The sequence below is a fragment of the Triticum urartu genome, chromosome 7 (assembly GCF_003073215.2).
Source record: "Triticum urartu cultivar G1812 chromosome 7, Tu2.1, whole genome shotgun sequence".
NCBI lineage: Eukaryota > Viridiplantae > Streptophyta > Magnoliopsida > Poales > Poaceae > Triticum > Triticum urartu.
In genome coordinates, this window is record NC_053028.1 from 160,149,716 (window position 1) to 160,171,079 (window position 21,364).

The window sequence follows — 21,364 nt, forward strand, 5'->3', positions numbered from 1 at the left end:
ATCTCCATAGCCCGTTGATACGCCTAGTTGATGTGAGACTATCTTCTTCCTTTTTGTCTTCTCCACAACCACCACTCTATTCCACCTATAGTGCTATATCCATGGCTCATGCTCATGTATTGCGTGAAGATTGAAAAAGTTTTGAGAACATCAAAAGTATGAAACAATTGCTTGGCTTGTCATCGGGGTTGTGCATGATTTAAATATTTTGTGTGGTGAAGATAGAGCATAGCCAGACTATATGATTTTGTAGGGATAACTTTCTTTGGCCATGTTATTTTGAGAAGACATAATTGCTTAGTTAGTATGCTTGAAGTATTATTATTTTTATGTCAATATTGAACTTTTATCTTGAATCTTTCGGATCTGAACATTCATGCCACAATAAAGAAAAATTACATTGAGAAATATGTTAGAAAGCATTCCACATAAAAAATTCTTCTTTTATCATTTACCTACTCGAGGACGAGCTGGAATTAAGCTTGGGGATGCTTGATACGTCTCCAACGCATCTATAATTTTTGATTGCTCCATGCTATTATATTATCTATTTTGGATGTCAATGTGCTTTATTTTACACTTTTATATCATTTTTGGGACTAACCTACTAACCGGAGGCCCAACCCAAATTGCTATTTTTTTTGCCTATTTTAGGGTTTCGAAGAAAAGGAATATCAAACGGAGTCCAAACGGAACAAAACCTTTGGGAACGTGATTTTCTCAACAAACGTGATCCAGGAGACTTGGAGTGGGCGTCAAGAAACAAGGGAGGAAGGCACGAGGCAGGGGGCGCGCCTACCCCCCTGGACGCGCCCTCCACCCTCGTGGGCCCTCCGTTGCTCCACCGGCGTACTTCTTCCTCCTACATATATCCACGTACCCCCCAAACATCCAGGAGCACCACGAAAACCTAATTCCACCGTCGCAACCTTCTGTACCCGAGAGATCCCATCTTGGGGCCATTTCCGGAGCTCCGCCGGAGGGGGCATTGATCACGGAGGGCCTCTACATCAACTCCATGGCCTCTCCGGTGATGTGTGAGTAGTTTACTCCAGACCTACGGGTCCATAGTTATAAGCTAGATGGCTTCTTCTCTCTCTTCGGATCTCAATACAAAGTTCTCCTTGATCTTCTTGGAGATCTATTCGATGTAATCTTCTTTTGTGGTGTGTTTGTCGAGATCCGATGAATTGTGGGTTTATGATCCAGATTATCTATGAACAATATTTGATTCTCCTCTGAATTCTTTTATGTATGATTGGTTTATCTTTGCAAGTCTCTTCGAATTATCAGTTTGGTTTGGCCTACTAGATTGATCTTTCTTGCAATGGGAGAAGTGCTTAGCTTTGGGTTCAATCTTGCGGTGCTCGATCCCAGTGACAGAAAGGGAACCGACACGTATTGTATTGTTGCCATCGAGGATAAAAATATGGGGTTTATATCATATTGCATGAGTTTATCCCTCTACATCATGTCATCTTCCTTAAAGCATTACTCTGTTCTTATGAACTTAATACTCTAGATGCATGCTGGATAGCGGTCGATGTGTGGAGTAATAGTAGTAGATGTAGAATCGTTTCGGTCTACTCGTCGTGGACGTGATGCCTATATACATGATCATACTGATAACCCACAAGTATAGGGGATCAATTGTAGCCTTTTTCGATAAGTAAGAGTGTCGAACCCAATGAGGAGCTAAAGGCAGAACAAATATTCCCTCAAGTTCTATCGACCAGCGATACAACTCTACGCACGCTTAACGTTCGCTTTACCTAGAACAAGTATGAAACTAGAAGTACTTTGTAGGTGTTGTTGGATAGGTTTGCAAGATAATAAAGAGTGCGTAAATAAAAGTTGGAGGCTGTTTAGATAAATACACAACTAAATTAGTTTTAATAAAGAGCTTTTTGTTATGAGAAAGTTATTTGTCCCTAGGCAATCAATAACTAGACCGGTAATAATTATTGCAATTTTATTTGAGGGAGAGGCATAAACTAACATACTTTATCTACTTGGATCATATGCACTTATGATTGGAACTCTAGCAAGCATCCGCAACTACTAAAGATCATTAAGGTAAAACCCAACCATAGCATTAAAGCATCAAGTCCTCTTTATCCCATACGCAAACAACCTACTTACTCGGGTATGTGCTTCTGTCACTCACGCCACCCACCATAAGCAAATCATGAACATATTGCAAACCCTACAGCGGGGATCCCTCACGCTTGCGCGACACGGAGAGCACCATAGGACAACATCAATAATAAAACATGCAACTCAAACCAATCATGATCATCAAATAGCCCATAGGACAAAACGGATCTACTCAAACATCAGAGGATAGCCATACATCATTGGGAAATAATATAGAGTTGAGCACCATGTTTAAGTAGAGATTACAGCGGGTAAGAGAGAGGTTACACCACTGCATAGAGGGGGAAGGTTGGTGATGATGGCGGTGAAGTTGTTGGTGAAGATTGCGGTGATGATGATGGCCCCCGGTGGCACTCCGGTGCCACCAGAAGCGAGGGGGAGAGAGTCGCCCTCCTTCTTCTTCTTCCTTGACCTCCTCCCTAGATGGGAGAAGGGTTTCCCCTATGGTCCATGGCCTTCATGGCGTGGGAGGGGTGAGAGCCCCTCCAAGATTGGATCTGTCTCTCTGTCTCTCTCTGTTTCTGCGTTCTTAGATTCTACCCTTTCACCGTTTCTTATATTCCCGCAGATCCGTAACTCCGATTGGGTTGAAATTTTAACACGATCTCTATCCGGATATTAGATTTCTTGCAGCAAAAGAAGGGCATCAACTGCCTTACGGGGTGGCCACAAGGGTCAGGAGCGTGCCCCCTTACCTCGTGCCTCCCTCAGGCACCGTCTCGTGTGGATTTTTCTTCCCAAAAATCATATATATTCCAAAAAAATCTCCGTCGGTTTTTATCCCATTTGGACTCTGTTTGATATGGATATTCTGCGAAACAAAAAACATGCAACAAAGAGGAACTGGCACTGGGCACTGGATCAATATGTTAGTCCCAAAATAGTATAAAAAGTTGCCAAAGTATATGAAAGTTGTAGAATATTGGCATGGAACAATCAAAAATTATAGATACGACGGAGACGTATCAGCATCCCCAAGCTTAATTCCTGCTCGTCCTCGAGTAGGTAAATGATAAAAAAGATAATTTTTGATGTGGAATGCTACCTAGCATAATCTTGATCACATATCTAATCATGGCATGAATATTAAGACATGAGTGATTCAAAGCAATAGTCTATCATTTGACATAAAAACTATAATACTTCAAGCCTACTAATAAAGCAATCATGTCTTTTCAAAATAACAAGGCCAAATAAAGTTATCCCTACAAAATCATATAGTCTGGCTATGCTCCATCTTCACCACACAAAATATTCAAATCATGCACAACCCCGATGACAAGCCGAGCAATTGGTTCATACTTTTTACGCGCTTCAGCTTTGTCAACCCTCACGCAATACATGAGCGTGAGCCATGGCATTAGCACTATAGGTGGGATAGAATATGATGGTGGAGGTTGTGTGGAGAAGACAAAAAGGGAGAGAATCTCACATCGACGCGGCTAATCAACGGGCTATGGAGATGCCCATCAATTGATGTCAATGTGAGGAGTAGGGATTGCCATGCAACAGATGCACTAGAGCTATAAGTATATGAAAGCTCAAACTGAAACTAAGTGGGTGTGCATCCAACTTGCTTGCTCATGAAGACCTAGGGCATTTGAGGAAGCCCATCGTTGGAATATACAAGCCAAGTTCTATAATGAAAAATTCCCACTAGTATATGGAAGTGATAACTCAAGAGACTCTCTATATGAAGAACATGGTGCTACTTTGAAGCACAAGTGTGGTAAAAGGATAGTAACATTGCCCCCTTTTATTTTTTTGGCAGGCTTCTTTGGCCCCCTTTTTTTATTTAGGCTTCTTTGGCCTCTCCTTTTTTTTGCGGGCAATGCTCTAATAATGATGATCATCACACTTTTATTTACTTACAAGTCAATATTACAACTCGATACTAGAACAAAGATATGACTCTATATGAATGCCTCCGGCGGTGTACCGGGATGTGCAATGATCTAGCGTAGCAATGACATCAAAAAATGGACAAGCCATGAAAACATCATGCTAGCTATCTTACGATCATGCAAAGCAATATGACAGTGAATGCTCAAGTCATGTATATGATGATGATGGAAGTTGCATGGCAATATATCTCGGAATGGCTATGGAAATGCCATGATAGGTAGGTATGGTGGCTGTTTTGAGGAAGATATAATGAGGCTTATGTGTGATAGAGCGTATCGTATCACGGGGTTTGGATGCACCGGCTAAGTTTGCACCAACTCTCGAGGTGAGAAAGGGCAATGCACGGTACCGAAGAGGCTAGCAATGATGGAAGGGTGAGAGTGCGTATAATCCATGGACTCAACATTAGTCATAAAGAACTCACATACTTATTGCAAAAGTTTATTAGCCCTCGAAGCAAAGTACTACTACGCATGTCCCTAGGGGGATAGATTGGTAGGAAAAGATCATCGCTCGTCCCCGACCGCCACTCATAAGGAAGACAATCAAGAAATACATCATGCTCCGACTTCGTTACATAACAGTTCACCATACGTGCATGCTACGGGAATCACAAACCTCAACACAAGTATTTCTACTAATCCACAACTACCCACTAGCAAGACTCTAATATCACCATATTTATATCGCAAAACTATTGCAAGGAATCAAACATATCATATTCAGTGATCTACAAGTTTTATGTAGGATTTTATGACTAACCATGTGAATGACCAATTCCTGTCATCTCTCTAAATAGATATAAGTGTAGCAAGAGAGTTTAATTCTTTATACAAAAGATATGCCCACGCTCTAACAAATATAAGTGAAGAAAAAGAGCATTCTACAAATGGCTGTTTTCTATGTAAAGAGAAACAGGCAATCCAAACTTCAAATGATATAAGTGAAGCACATGAAGCATTCTATAAAGCCATACTCAAAAGATATAAGTGAAGTGCATAGAGCATTCTATAAATCAACCAAGGACTATCTCATACCAGCATGGTGCATAAAAGAAAAATGAAAACTAAATGCAAAAGACGCTCCAAGATCTGCACATATCACATGAACGAAACGAATCCGAAAACATATCGATACTTGTTGAAGAAAGAGGGGATGCCTTCCGTAGCATCTCCAAGCTTAGACGCTTGAGTCTCCTTGAATATTTACTTGGAGTGCCTAGGGAATCCCCAAGCTTGAGCTCTTGCCTCTCTTCCTTCATCTCATATCGAGACCTTCTCGATCATTGAACACTTCATCCACACAAAACTTCAACAGAAAACTCGGTAAGATCCGTTAGTATAATAAAGCAAATCAATACTCTAATTACCGTTGTAAACCAATTCATATTTTGTTTTTTCATTATAGATACTTTAGTATAACTTTTCCATGGCTTAATCCACTGATATAATTCGATAGTTTCACCAAAACAAGCAAACTATGCATCAAAAACAGAATCTGTCTAAAACAGAACAGTCTGTAATAATCTGAACATTCACCATACTTCTGATACTTGAAAAATTCTTCCAAAATTAGGAAAAATAAACAATTTTTATATAAAGACAGTGCAAAAAGAATCAGAACCATTTGACGTTCCAGCAAAAAAATGTAAAATCGCGCACTACAGTCAAAGTTTCTGTCCTGCACCATAAAACCAACAAGCAAAGTAAACATCCTAAAGGCAAACCTTGGCACATTATTTTTATAATACAATGGAATTGTACAAGGGAATAATTATTTTTGTTGAAAAGTTTCTGTAATCAAGATTCACAAAGTTTCCGTGAGCATGAACAAAGTTCAAGGCTAGCTCCCACTTCAACCATGCTTGTCTCTCTCACTTTCACTTTCCTTTTTGAAAAAGTTTTGGGTTCCTCTTTATTTTTGTTGTTTTTAAACTATATGAAAGCACTCAACAGAAATAAATGACTCTCTAAAACTTCCGGGTTGTCTCCCTGGCAGCGCTTTCTTTAAAGCCATTAAGCTAGGCATATAGTGCTCAAGTAGTGAATCCACCCGGATCCCAAGGTATATCAAAGCCAATTTTTAATTAGCAATGATTTGTAATTTAGTAGTGAGCACAAAGCAACATATATCATGTAATGATGAAGTCTAACTCTCTTCCTATGCATCGACATGTCATAAAAGAACAATTCACGCACACATAGTAAAGGCCAATGCATAGTATAAACAGTTTCTTGCAATTTTATAGTGTGGGAAACATAGAGATGTGGAGATATAGTTCATCTCTCATAATAATTGCAAGTTGGAGCAGCAAGCACATGCATATTATAATCATAATCATGTGTAGTAGTAGAAGTCAACCCATCAATATAATCCTTAATAAGCACAAACTTCTCCAGTATAGTGTAGTTTGGAGAATTCAAAAAGATAATAGGACTATCATGTGTGGGTGCAATAGCAACAATTTCATGTTTTACATAAGGAACTATAGCAAGTTCATCTCCATAAGCATAATTCATATTGGCATCTTGGCCACAAGCATAGCAAGCATCATCAAAAAGCCATATTTCAAAAGTATCAACGAGATCATAGCAATTATCATAGCATTCATCCTTCGGTAAGCATGAAGGGAAATTAAACAATGTATGAGTTGAAGAGTTACTCTCATTAGAAGGTGGGCACGGGTGATCAATCCGCTCTTCCTCCTTTTGTTATTCGCTCTCTTCCTCATCTTTTGCATCCAATGAGCTCACAGTTTCATCAATTTCTTCTTTCATAGATTCCTCAAAATATTAGTCTCTTCTGGGACAACGGAGACTTTCTCAATAAACGCATCAATATCGGAATTGTATTCATAATTCCCATAACAATATTTAAGGATAGCTAAATTTTCAGGTCTGTAGACAGCATCATAAAGATTTTCATATTCTTTGAACATAGATTCAATTTCATAAGCACCCATAAAAGCAACAAATTCTTCTATTTGTTCCACATCATAGTAGTCATATATACCTCTAGCATAAGAAGCCAAAGTTTCATTATCATTAAATTCACATGAAAAGGGAAGGTGTGGAGCCTTCATCCTAGAGCAACAAGTATAATCATATTTCAAACATAGTTGCCTAGCATACCAATACAACATATAAATTTGATCCCATAATAGTTTCCCTTTTTGAGTCAAGCGATAATCCCTAAAGTATTCACGTTGATCCAACGTGTCTCCCATTACCAAATTGAATGGGGTTTTCTCTGGATTATCAAAGTAGTACATAATATTTGTCACATAACGAGCATTGAGGGTTTTAGGAGGTTCCTCATCTCCATCAGCAGCAAGTACACCTAATTCTTTTGGTATTTCGTGTTCCATATCCATAACTAAAGATAAATAACAACTAAGAATAGCAAATAAAAATTACTTAGTGATAAAGGAAATAAGCACACACGAGAATATTCACCCCGCCATCATATTGCTCCCCGGCAACGGCGCCAGAAAAAGGTCTTGATAACCCACAAGTGTAGGGGATCAATTGTAGCCTCTTTCGATAAGTAAGAGTGTCGAACCCAACGAGGAGCTAAAGGCAGAACAAATATTCCCTCAAGTTCTATCGACCACCGATACAACTCTACGCATGCTTAACGTTCGCTTTACCTAGAACAAGTATGAAACTAGAAGTACTTTGTAGGTGTTGTTGGATAGGTTTGCAAGATAATAAATAGCGCGTAAATAAAAGGTAGAGGCTGTTTAGATAAAGACACAACTAAATTAGTTTCAATAAAGATATTTTTGTTACGAGAAAGTTATTTGTCCCTAGGCAATCGATAACTAGACCGGTAATCATTATTGCAATTTTATTTGAGGGAGAGGCATAAGCTAACATACTTTCTCTACTTGGATCATATGCACTTATGATTGGAACTCTAGCAAGCATCTGCAACTACTAAAGATCATTAAGGTAAAACCCAACCATAGCATTAAAGCATCAAGTCCTCTTTATCCCATACGCAAACAACCTACTTACTCGGGTATGTGCTTCTGTCACTCACGCCACCCACCATAAGCAAATCATGAACATATTGCAAACCCTACAGCGGAGATCCCTCACGCTTGCGCGACACGGAGAGCACCATAGGACAACATCAATAATAAAACATGCAACTCAAACCAATCACGATCATCAAATAGCCCATAGGACAAAACGGATCTACTCAAACATCATAGGATAGCCATACATCATTGGGAAATAATATATAGCATTGAGCAGCATGTTTAAGTAGAGATTACAGCGGGTAAGAGAGAGGTTACACCACTACATAGAGGGGGGAAGAGTTTGTGATGATGGCGATGAAGTTGTTGGTGAAGATTGCGGTGATGATGATGGCCCCCGGTGGCACTCCGGTGCCACCGGAAGCGAGGGGGAGAGAGCCCCCTCCTTCTTCTTCTTCCTTGACCTCCTCCCTAGATGGGAGAAGGGTTTCCCCTCTAGTTCATGGCCTTCATGGTGTGGGAGGGGTGAGAGAAGATCAATGAGATCAATGAGAAAACCAACGCCGTGCTTAGGAGGTAGCAGGGGGCACCGCACACGGCTAAGAGATCAATGATCAATTGTTGTGTCTATGGGGTGCCCCCTGCCCCCGTATATAAAGGAGCAAGGGGAGGAGGCGGCCGACCAGGGAGAGGGGTGCCAAGAGGGCGAGTCCTACTCCCACTAGGAGTAGGACTCCTTCCTTTCCTAGTAGGAGTAGGAGAGGGGGAAGGAAAGGGAGAGGAGGAGAAGGAAAGAGGGGGCCGGCCCCCCTTGCCCTAAACCAATTTGGTTTGGGCCTTGGGGGGAGTGCCCCACACTTCCCTTGCTGCCCTCTATTTCCACTAACGCCCATGTAGGCCTATTAAGCCCCCGGGGGGGTTCCGGTAACCCCCCGGTACTCCGGTATATGTCCGAAACCTTCCGGAACCTTTCCGGTGTCCGAACATAGTCGTCCAATATATCGATCTTTACGTCTCGACCATTTCGAGACTCCTCGTCATGTCCATGATCATATCCGAGACTCCGAACTACCTTCGGTACATCAAAACACAAAAACTCATAATACCGATCGTCACTGAACTTTAAGCGTGCGGACCCTACGGGTTCGAGAACTATGTAGACATGACCGAGACACGTCTCCGGTAAATAACCAATAGCGGAATCTGGATGCTCATATTGGCTCCCACATATTCTATGAAGATCTTTATCGGTCAAACTGCATAACAACATACGTTGTTCCCTTTGTCATTGGTATGTTACTTGCCCGAGATTCGATCGTCGGTATCTCAATAACTAGTTCAATCTCGTTACCGCCAAGTCTCTTTACTCGTTCTGTAATACATCATCCCGCAACTAACTCATTAGTTACAATGCTTGCAAGGCTTATAGTGATGTGCATTACCGAGTGGGCCCAGAGATACCTCTCTAACAATCGGAGTGACAAATCCTAATCTCGAAATACGCCAACTCAACAAGTACCTTCGGAGACACCTGTAGAGCACCTTTATAATCACCCAGTTACGTTGTGACGTTTGGTAGCACACAAAGTGTTCCTCCGGTAAACGGGAGTTTCATAATCGCATAGTCATAGGAACATGTATAAGTCATGAAGAAAGCAATAGCAACATATTAAACGATCAAGTGCTAAGCTAACGGAATGGGTCAAGTCAATCACATCATTCTCCTAATGATGTGATCCCGTTAATCAAATGACAACTCATGTCTATGGCTAGGAAACATAACCATCTTTGATTAATGAGCTAGTCAAGTAGAGGCATACTAGTGACACTCTGTTTGTCTATGTATTCACACATGTATCATGTTTCCGGTTAATACAATTCTAGCATGAATAATAAATATTTATCATGATATAAGGAAATAAATAATAACTTTATTATTGCCTCTAGGGAATATTTTCTTCAGTCTCCCACTTGCACTAGAGTCAATAATCTAGATTACACAGTAATGATTCTAACACCCATGGAGCCTTGGTGTTGATCATGTTTTGCTCGTGGAAGAGGCTTAGTCAACGGGTCTGCAACATTCAGATCCGTATGTATCTTGCAAATTTCTATGTCTCCCACCTGGACTTGATCCTGGATGGAGTTGAAGCATCTCTTGATGTGCTTGGTTCTCTTCTGAAATCTGGATTCCTTTGTCAAGGCAATTGCACCAGTATTGTCACAAAAGTTTTCATTGGACCCGATGCACTAGGTATGACACCTAGATCGGATATGAACTCCTTCATCCAGATTCCTTCATTTGCTGCTTCCGAAGCAGCAATGTACTCCACTTCACATGTAGATTCCGCCACGACGCTCTATTTAGAACTACTCCAACTGACAGCTCCACCGTTCAATATAAACACATATCCGGTTTGCGATTTAGAATCGTTCGGATCAGTGTCAAAGCTTGCATGAACGTAACCATTTACAATGAGCTCTTTTTCACCTCCATAAATGAGAAACATGTCCTTAGTCCTTTTCAAGTACTTCAAGGTGTTCTTGACCGCTGTCCAGTGATCCACTCCTGGATCACTTTGGTACCTCCCTACTAAACTAATAGCAAGGCACACATCAGGTCTGGTACACAGCATTGCATACATGATAGAGCCTATGGCTGAAGCATAGGGAACATCTTTCATTTTCTCTCTATCTTCTGCAGTGGTCGAGCATTGAGTCTTACTCAACTTCACACCTTGTAATACATGCAAGAACCCTTTCTTTGCCTGATCCATGTTGAACTTCTTCAAAACTTTGTCAAGGTATGTGCTTTGTGAAAGTCCAGTTAAGCGTCTTGATCTATCTCTATAGATCTTGATGGCCAATATGTAAGCAGCTTCACCGAGGTCTTTCATTGAAAAAATCTTATTCAAGTATCCTTTTATGCTATCTAGAAATTCTATATCATTTCCAATCAACAATATGTCATCCACATTTAATATTAGAAATGCTACAGAGCTCCCACTCACTTTCTTGTAAATACAGGCTTCTCCAAAAGTCTGTATAAAACCATATGCTTTGATCACACTATCAAAGCGTTTATTCCAACTCCGAGAAGCTTGCACCAGTCCATAAATGGATCGCTCGAGCTTGCACACTTTGTTAGTACCTTTTGGATCGATAAAACCTTCAGGTTGCATCATATACAAATCTTCTTCCAGAAATCCATTCAGGAATGCAGTCTTTACATCCATTTGCCAAATTTCATAATCATAAAATGCGGCCATAGCTAACATGATTCGGACGGACTTAAGCATCACTATGGGTGAGAAGGTCTCATCATAGTCAACTCCTTGAACTTGTCGAAAACCTTTTGCAACAAGTCGAGCTTTGTAGACAATAACATTACCATCAGCGTCTGTCTTCTTCTTGAAGATCCATTTATTCTCGATGGCTTGCCGATCATCGGGCAAGTCAACCAAAGTCCACACTGTGTTCTCATACATGGATCCCATCTCAGATTTCATGGCCTCAAGCCATTTTGCGGAATCTGGGCTTATTATCGCTTCCTCATAGTTCGTAGGTTCGTCATGGTCTAGCAACATGACCTCCAGAACAGGATTACCGTACCACTCTGGTGCAGATCATACTCTGGTTGACCTACGAGGTTCGGTAGTAACTTGATCTGAAGTTTCATGATCATCATCATTAGCTTCCTCACTAATTGGTGTAGGTGTCACAGGAACCGGTTTCTGTGATGAACTACTTTCTAATAAGGGAGCAGGTATAGTTACCTCATCAAGTTCTACTTTCCTCCCACTCACTTCTTTCGAGAGAAACTCCTTCTCTAGAAAGGATCCATTCTTAGCAATAAAAGTCTTGCCTTCAGATCTGTGATAGAAGGTGTACCCAACTGTTTCTTTTGGGTATCCTATGAAGACACATTTCTCTGACTTGGGTTCGAGCTTATCAGGTTGAAGCTTTTTCACATAAGCATCGCAGCCCCAAAATTTAAGAAACGACAACTTTGGTTTCTTGCCAAACCATAGTTCATAAGGATTCGTCTCAACGGATTTAGATGGTGCCCTATTTAACATGAATGCAACCGTCTCTAAAGCATAACCCCAAAACGATAGTGGTAAATCAGTAAGAGACATCATAGATCGCACCATATCTAGTAAGGTACGATTACGAGTTCGTACACACCATTACGTTGTGGTCTTCCGGGTGGCGTGAGTTGCGAAACTATTCCGCATTGTTTTAAATGTAGACCAAACTCGTAACTCAAGTATTCTCCTCCACGGTCAGATCATAGAAACTTTATTTTCTTGTTACGATGATTTTCCACTTCACTCTGAAATTCTTTAAACTTTTCAAATATTTTAGACTTATGTTTCATTAAGTAGATATACCCATATCTGCTCAAATCATCTGTGAAGGTGAGAAAAATAACGATACCCGCCGCGAGCCTCAATATTCATTGGACCACATACATCAGTATGTATGATTTTCAACAAATCTGTTGCTCGCTCCATTGTTCCGGAGAACGGAGTTTTAGTCATCTTGCCCATGAGACATGGTTCGCAAGTACCAAGTGATTTCAAAAGTCCATCAGTATGGAGTTTCTTCATGCGCTTTACACCAATATGACCCAAACAACAGTGCCACAAATAAGTTGCACTATCATTATCAACTCTGCATATTTTGGCTTCAACATTATGAATATGTGTGTCACTACTATCGAGATTTAACACAAATAGACCACTCTTCAAGGGTGCATGACCATAAAAGATATTACTCATATAAATAGAACAACCATTATTCTCAGATTTAAATGAATAACCGTCTCGCATCAAACAAGATCCGGATATAATGTTCATGCTCAACGCTGGCACCAAATAACAATTATTCAGTTCTAAAACTAACCCCGAAGGTAGATGTAGAGGTATTGTGCCGATGGCGATCACATCGACTTTGGAACCATTTCCTACGCGCATCGTCACCTCATCCTTAGCCAGTCTTCGCTTAATCTGTAGTCCCTGTTTCGAGTTGCAAATATTAGCAACAGAATCAGTATCAAATTCCCAGGTGCTACTGCGAGCTCTGGTAAGGTACACATCAATAACATGTATATCACATATACCTTTGTTCACCTTGCCATCCTTCTTATCCACCAAATACTTGGGGCAGTTCCGCTTCCAGTGACCAGTCCCTTTGCAGTAGAAGCACTCAGTCTCAGGTTTAGGTCCAGATTTGGGTTTCTTCTCTTGAGCAGCAACTTTCTTGTCGTTCTTCTTGAAGTTCCCCTTCTTCTTCCCTTTATCCTTTTTCTTGAAACTAGTGGTCTTGTTGACCATCAACGCTTGATGCTCCTTCTTGATTTCTACCTCCGCTGCCTTTAGCATTGCGAAGAGCTCGGGAATTGTCTTATTCATCCCTTGCATATTATAGTTCATCACGAAGCTTTTATAGCTTGGTGGCAGTGATTGAAGAACTCCGTCAATGACACTATCAATAGGAAGATTAACTCCCAGTTGAGTCAAGTGATTATGATACCCAGACATTTTGAGTATATGTTCATTGACAGAACTATTCTCCTCCATCTTGCAGCTATAGAACTTATTGGAGACTTCATATCTCTCAATCCGGGCATTTGCTTGAAATATTAACTTCAACTCCTGGAACATCTCATATGCTCCATGACCTTCAAAACGTCGTTGAAGTCCCGGTTCTAAGCCGTAAAGCATGGCACACTGAACTATCAAGTAGTCATCAGCTTTACTCTGCCAGACGTTCTTAACGTCATCAGCAGCATCTGCAGCAGGCCTGGCACCCAGCGGTGCTTCCAGGACGTAATTCTTCTGTGCAGCAATGAGGATAATCCTCAAGTTACAGACCCAGTCCGTGTAATTTCTACCATCATCTTTCAACTTTGCTTTCTCAAGGAACACATTAAAATTCAACAGAACAACGGCACGGGCCATCTATCTACAATAACATAGACAAGGAAAATACTATCAGGTACTAAGTTCATGATAAATTTAAGTTCAATTAATCATATTACTTAAGAACTCCCACTTAGATAGACATCCCTCTAATCATCTAAGTGATCACGTGATCCATATCAACTAAACCACAACCGATCATCACGTAAAATGGAGTAGTTTTCAACGGTGAACATCACTATGTTGATCATATCTACTATATGATTCACTCTCGACCTTTCGGTCCCAGTGCTCCGAGGCCATATTTGCATATGCTAGGCTCGTAAAGTTTAACCCAAGTATTCTGCGTGTGTAAAACTGCCTTACACCCGTTGTAGATGAACGTTGAGCTTATCACACCCGATCATCATGTGGTGTCTCGGCACGACGAACTTTGGCAACGGAGCATACTCAGGGAGAACACTTTTACCTTGAAATTTAGTGAGAGATCATCTTATAATGCTATTGTCAAACAAAGCAGAATAAGATGCATAAAGGATAAACATCACATGCAATCAATATAAGTGATATGATATGGCCATCATCATCTTGTGCCTTTGATTCCCATCTCCAAAGCACTGTCATGATCACCATCGTCACTGGCACGACACCTTGATCTCTATCGTAGCATAGTTGTCGTCTCACCAACTATTGCTTCTACGACTATCGCTACCACTTAGTGATAAAGTAAAGCAATTACAGGGCGATTGCATTGCATACAATAAAGCGACAACCATATGGCTCCTGCCAGTTGCCAATAACTCCGTTACAAAACATGATCATCTCATACAATAAATATAGCATCATGTTTTGACCATATCACATCACAACATGCCCTACAAAAACAAGTTAGACGTCCTCTACTTTGTTGTTGCAAGTTTTACGTGGCTGCTACGGGCTGAGCAAGAACCGTTCTTACCTACGCGTCAAAACCACAACGATAGTTCATCAAGTTAGTGCTATTTTAACCTTCGCAAGGACCGGGCGTAGCCACACTAGGTTCAACTAAAGTTGGAGAAACTAACACCCGCCAGCCACTTGTGTGCAAAGCACGTCGGTAGAACCAGTCTCGCGTAAGCGTACGTGTAATGTCGGTCCGGGCCGCTTCATCCAACAATACCGCCGAACCAAAGTATGACATGCTGGTAAGCAGTATGACTTGTATCGCCCACAGCTCACTTGTGTTCTACTCGTGCATATAACATCTATGCAATAACCTAGCTCTGATGCCACTGTTGGGGAACGTAGTAATTTCAAAATTTTCCCTACGCACACACAGGATCATGGTGATGCATAGCAACGAGAGGGGAGAGTGTATCCACGTACCCTCGTAGACTGAATGCGGAAGCGTTAGCACAACGCGGATGATGTAGTCGTACGTCTTCACGATCCGACCGATCCAAGTACCGAACGCATGGCACCTCCGAGTTCTGCACACGTTCAACTCGATGACATCTCGCGAGCTCCGATCCAGCAAAGCTTCACAGGAGAGTTTCGTCAGCACGACGGCGTGGTGACGGTGATGATGATGCTACCGACGCAGGGCTTCGCCTAAGCACCGCTACGATATGGTCGAGGTGGATTATGGTGGAGGGGGGCACCGCACACGGCTAAGAGATCAATGATCAATTGTTGTGTCTATGGGGTGCCCCCTGCCCCTGTATATAAAGGAGCAAGGGGAGGCTTCAGCCGGCCAGGGAGAGGCGCGCCAAGAGGGGGAGTCCTACTCCCACTAGGAGTAGGACTCCTCCCTTTCCTAGTAGGAGTAGGAGAGGGGGAAGGAAAGGGAGAGGAGGAGAAGGAAAGAGGGCCCCCCTCCCTTGCCCTAAACCAATTCGGTTTGGGCCTTGGGGGCGCGCCCCACACTTCCCTTGCTGCCCTCTATTTCCACTAAAGCCCATGTAGGCCCATTAAGCCCCCGGGGGGGTTCCGGTAACCCCCGGTACTCCGGTATATGTCCGAAACTTTCCGGAACCTTTCCGGTGTTCGAACATAGTCGTTCAATATATCGATCTTTACGTCTCGACCATTTCGAGCCTCCTCGTCATGTCCGTGATCATATCCAGGACTCTGAACTACCTTTGGTACATCAAAACACAAAAACTCATAATACCGATCGTCACCTAACTTTAAGCGTGCGGACCCTACGGGTTCGAGAACTATGTAGACATGACCGACACACGTCTCCGGTCAATAACCAATAGTGGAACCTGGATGCTCATTGGCTCCCACATATTCTACGAAGATCTTTATCGGTCAAACCGGATAACAACATATGTTGTTCCCTTTGTCATCGGTATGTGACTTGCCCGAGATTCGATCGTCGGTATCTCAATAACTAGTTCAATCTCGTTACCGGCAAGTCTCTTTACTCGTTCCTTAATACATCATCCCGCAACTAACTCATTAGTTACAATGCTTGCAAGGCTTATAGTGATGTGCATTACCGAGTGGGCAGAGATACCTCTCCGACAGTCGGAGTGACAAATCCTAATCTCGAAATACGCCAACTCAACAAGTACCTTCGGAGACACCTGTAGAGCACCTTTATAATCACCCAGTTACGTTGTGACGTTTGGTAGCAGACAACTGTTCCTCCGGTAAACGGGAGTTGCATTATCTCATAGTCATAGGAACATGTATAAGTCATGAAGAAAGCAATAGCAACATACTAAACGATCAAGTGCTAAGCTAACGGAATGGGTCAAGTCAATCACATCATTCTCCTAATGATGTGATCCCGTTAATCAAATGACAACTCATGTCTATGGCTAGGAAACATAACCATCTTTGATCAATGAGCTAGTCAAGTAGAGGCATACTAGTGACACTCTGTTTGTCTATGTATTCACACATGTATCATGTTTCCGGTTAATACAATTCTAGCATGAATAATAAATATTTATCATGATATAAGGAAATAAATAATAACTTTATTATTGCCTCTAGGGCATATTTCCTTCACTTCATACATGGCTAGGTAAAACAATAAGCAGGGGTAGGTATTACCTCTCAAGTCGAGGGTTAAAATCTAGGTAAAATTCTCGTGTGAATCATGTACCTAGATCATCAATGTGCATCTTTACAGCTAAAATTCATAAATTACAAGTATTATTGCAAAATTCCGATGACACTTCTCCTCCACTGTGGCGTGAAATACGCCAAAATTGCAGCTAGAGAGCTAGCACGCCACTCTCTCCTTTTAGCTCATAGACTTTTATTTATTTCCTACTCCCTCCATTCAAAAATGTACGGCGGAGTTACCGGATACCACGTCGTGGTGGCTTGGTCCCTCAAGTAGGCTCTCCACCAAATCCCTTTATGCGCACTTGGTGATGGCTCATGGATATGAGAAATTAACGGAGATTTAGAAAACTAGACTCCCTCTTCAGATTAAGATTTTTGTGTGGCAACTTGTTTAGGGTAGGCTCCCTTCGGGTGACCATGTTCTTAAAATGAATGGTCATGTTGATGGCATGTGCCCACTCTATGGCATTGAAGAGGAACTTAATCATATAATATTCTATTGTGTTTTCGCACAATTTTTGTGGGGTTGCCTTAGAGAATGGGGCAATGGGTTTTGTCCTATCGATTTCCCTGTGTTCTATCAGCTCATAGCCTCTTGCTCTGTACATGCCCGCAGAATGATGTGATTGAATTTCGGGACTTTGGCGTGGTTTCTATGGTGTACTAGGAATAGGCTTGTATTGAGCAAGTATACCCATTAGGGCCAGTAATGTGATTTATAAAATGTGCCATTTCATGCAGCTGTGGAAACCTCTCTGCAAGCGGCAGACAGGTTGGCGGTTGACAAGTTGACTAGGAAGTACAAGGAGCTGGCGTCATCCATTATTATTGTTATTTATCCTCCTTGAGACTATTTGTTATTTTTGCGGGTTGTGTTGTTGCCCCATCGTGAACTTTTTCTTTATCTCCTCCTCTTTTATTGTTCTTTGTGGACCTCCAATTTCTATTGTCGTTCTATCGTGGTTAGGGAATCTCCAACGGCGACCTGTAAATTTCCCCCTCATCCGTCCACGGATAGGGTGGGACAAGTCCACTGACACGGTTGCGTGAGACGGCCATCCAACGTTGCCTGCATACATTTCAAGCGGGGTTTCGACTTAGTGGACGAAATTCATGCAAACTGGCTGATGTCTATCAAAGTTCAGAAAAACAGCAGAAATCGTCCATATAGAGCATGCAAATAAGTCTAGTACAACACTGCCTCAGATTCGATGTCCAACAAGTTTTTCAACGAATCATGTCGTCCCACAGATACTGCCCCTTCAGCACCATCCAACGGTGTGTATGTAAATGGTCGCCCCTCTTTTCCGTGGTACATCACGACAGCATGTACGGGCAACATTGAGTGAATGAATGATTCAATCAACTAGTTGAGGAAGAAGAAGCAAAACTTACGATCTCCTTCTCTATTATGTGCAATGGCAACCTTGCCTTCGGCTGAGCAAGTACGTGACAAAACTTGGTGAGGATGGTCTGGATGGCGTACCATCGATACGACAATGACCTCACATGCGATCATGGATGATGTGCATGTCGTAGGGTGCAATGTGCTTTCGTGTGTGAAACAATTAATGCACTTGCTGCCAGAAGGTCTCTCCTCGGCTCCTGCCTAAGAAAACCACGGATACAACCAACCACACATTGCGCAATAACTCATCCTCCATGGTCGAGTACCCCGCCATCCTTCTTACTCTGAAAAAACGACATGGCGTCCGAAAATAAGCTCAATGGCATTTGATCGAACACTTCCCAGGTGTGGTGGCCGCGATGGAGGTTGTGGACAGGGTGGTGGAGTGTACTTGGGTACAAATGGCTCCAGGGTAGACATCGCCGTCGTAAAAGGCGAACGGGTGCATCGGTGGTGGTTGCGAACGTCCGGCAATGCCTGTGTGCGGTCGAAGAAGTATATCGGTGGCGGAGGAGGTGGAGGGTGCAGATGCAAAAGGAGGGGAGAAGTGGCGGAGTGGAAGAACATGGAACCGGGAGGGCTGATTTAGTGGTCCTGGGTGTCAGAGTCCAATGTGGCTGCTGTCTCGACTCTTGCACTCCCCCCACCCCACATTGTCTCAATTTTGCGGGAGAAAACATGTCCAGACCGTCGAGCAGACCGATACAAGACCGCACTGGATGGCAAGGTCTAGACCGCGCAGTTCAAACGAATGCAGGCGGTTTGAAGGTTGGCGTTGGAGATTCCCTTATAATTTTATTTATAAAACAAGGTGTGAAGCCTTTTCCGATTGTTTGACGTTCTTTTAGTTTATACTCAAGTTAGCAACTGAACGTCGGATACATTTACCAAGGGGCCTCTTGTATCAATGATCGCTGCACCGGAGTTGGACAAACTTGTGTGCGATCTCATATTAGGTGAGATCAATGAGATCATTAAAAAATATATATTTTCAAACATTTTCAATTGGACATACATCAATGTTTGATATACAACCTTAGAAAGTTTTGGTTTCTAATTCGACTTACATAAATAGAAGCAAAAAAATGACAAAATCCGATGTGAATAGTGTTAAATTACTATTCATCCAAAGCTCCCAGTATTCACACTCAAAATTTTCTCTTTTTAATCTCTAAATGTACATTAGATTTTGAGCTGATTTTTTTCGTAGTTGTAGACATATCCCACATGGATGTTATCAAATAGTTTCAGATTTTTTTAAATGTCAAAATATAATATTTTAGATTAATCTTACGACCTCAACTAAATGTGAGATCTAATGCAAGTCTTCCTAAAGTGCGTGACGAAAAAGTACCCACTTAATTAATTTTTAATCTCTATGCCTGGGACGCAGCTTCGGTGTCTTAAAGACACCTGCCTTTGGGTCATTGACATGTGAGTCAGTCACCTGTTGGGCCCCACATGTCATAGACATAAAGATAGATGTCTTAAGAGCATCTCCAACAGCCGCGTTAAACTAGTGCCGCGCCGCAAATTAGGCTGTTTTAGCGCGCGCGCAACGCGGCGGGTCGCTCCAGCGGGCGCGCAAAAACGGCGCGCGCGCTATAATGGGTTGGGCGCGCGGTTGAAAACACTTACCCGCGCGGCGTATTTCGGGCGCCAGCTACAGCGCGCGGCACACTCGAGCGTTCGCGCCGCACTCTCTCCTCTCCTCGTCCTACGCCCCGCGCGCGCCGGCGCCGGCGCCCTGCCACCCACCCATGGACGCGCACACCGGCGCCCCGCTCACCCCGCTGTATAGCTGCGACCCCCCCCCCCCCCCGCCGCCGCCGAAAACCCTAGCGCGGGAAGCGCTGGCGTCGCCATCGCCGGAGCTCCACCGAGCGTCGGCCTCACGCGCAGCCTCTTCTTGCCGCCGCGGATGACCACGGCGCCGGGTGGCGTCGCGCCGGCGCCGTCCCGTGCCGCCGCCGCACCGTCGAAGAAGGTCCCCAATGCGGCGCGGACGAAGAAGGGCAAAACATCCGCGAAGAAAAACAAGGCGGCGGACGGCTCCGGCACCACGAAGGCGAGGGGAAAGAAGCTTGCAGGGCGTTCGACGGCCGCGGCGGCTACCGAAGCGCCGGCGAGCTCACTCGTTGAGCCGGCCGTCGACGCGCACCACGTGTTCGACGAAATGCCCCCAAGGTGAAAAAATTTCCAACTTTTATTTTCTTCTTATTTTTTCAATGCATCATCATCACATATAGATAGCTTATTTGCATTGTTCAAAAAACTTTGTAGTCTCAACGATGATGCATACATGTCCACTATGGGTGTTGGGTCCAACAATTCGCATTGGTCTCAAACCAATGACATCCATTTCGAAGACCATGAGTTTGAGGTGGACGAGGAGGGTGAGGGAATTGTCGAGGCGTCGAAAGGAAGAGCGGGCAATTACTCAACCAACGATGACAAGTTACTATGCCATACTTATTTGCAAGTGTCGAGGGATCCATCCATTGGAGGTGATCAAAGTAGAGACGTGTATTGGGGGCGAATGAAAGAACACTTTGATGCTCACAACTTGAGTGGAATTGACCGCTCCGAGAGATCACTTCGGTCCCGATGGTCGACAATCAACTCGGATTGTCAAAAGTGGGCGGCCGTACAAAAGGCAGTTGACAAGATTAACCCAAGTGGCACAAATGAGGATGATCGAGTAAGTGGCATCTCATATATGTTCATCATACTTGTTTTTGGTGACCGAAGTGCTAACTTGTTTTGTTTTTCTTATAGTACAACATTGCACAAAACTTGTTCAAAGAAGAGACAAGGACAACCAAGAAGGGGAAGATCAAGAAAGGCAGGGTCTTTACCTTGCCTCATTGCTATGAAGTGTTAAAGGATGATGAGAAATGGAAGAAACGTGATGGT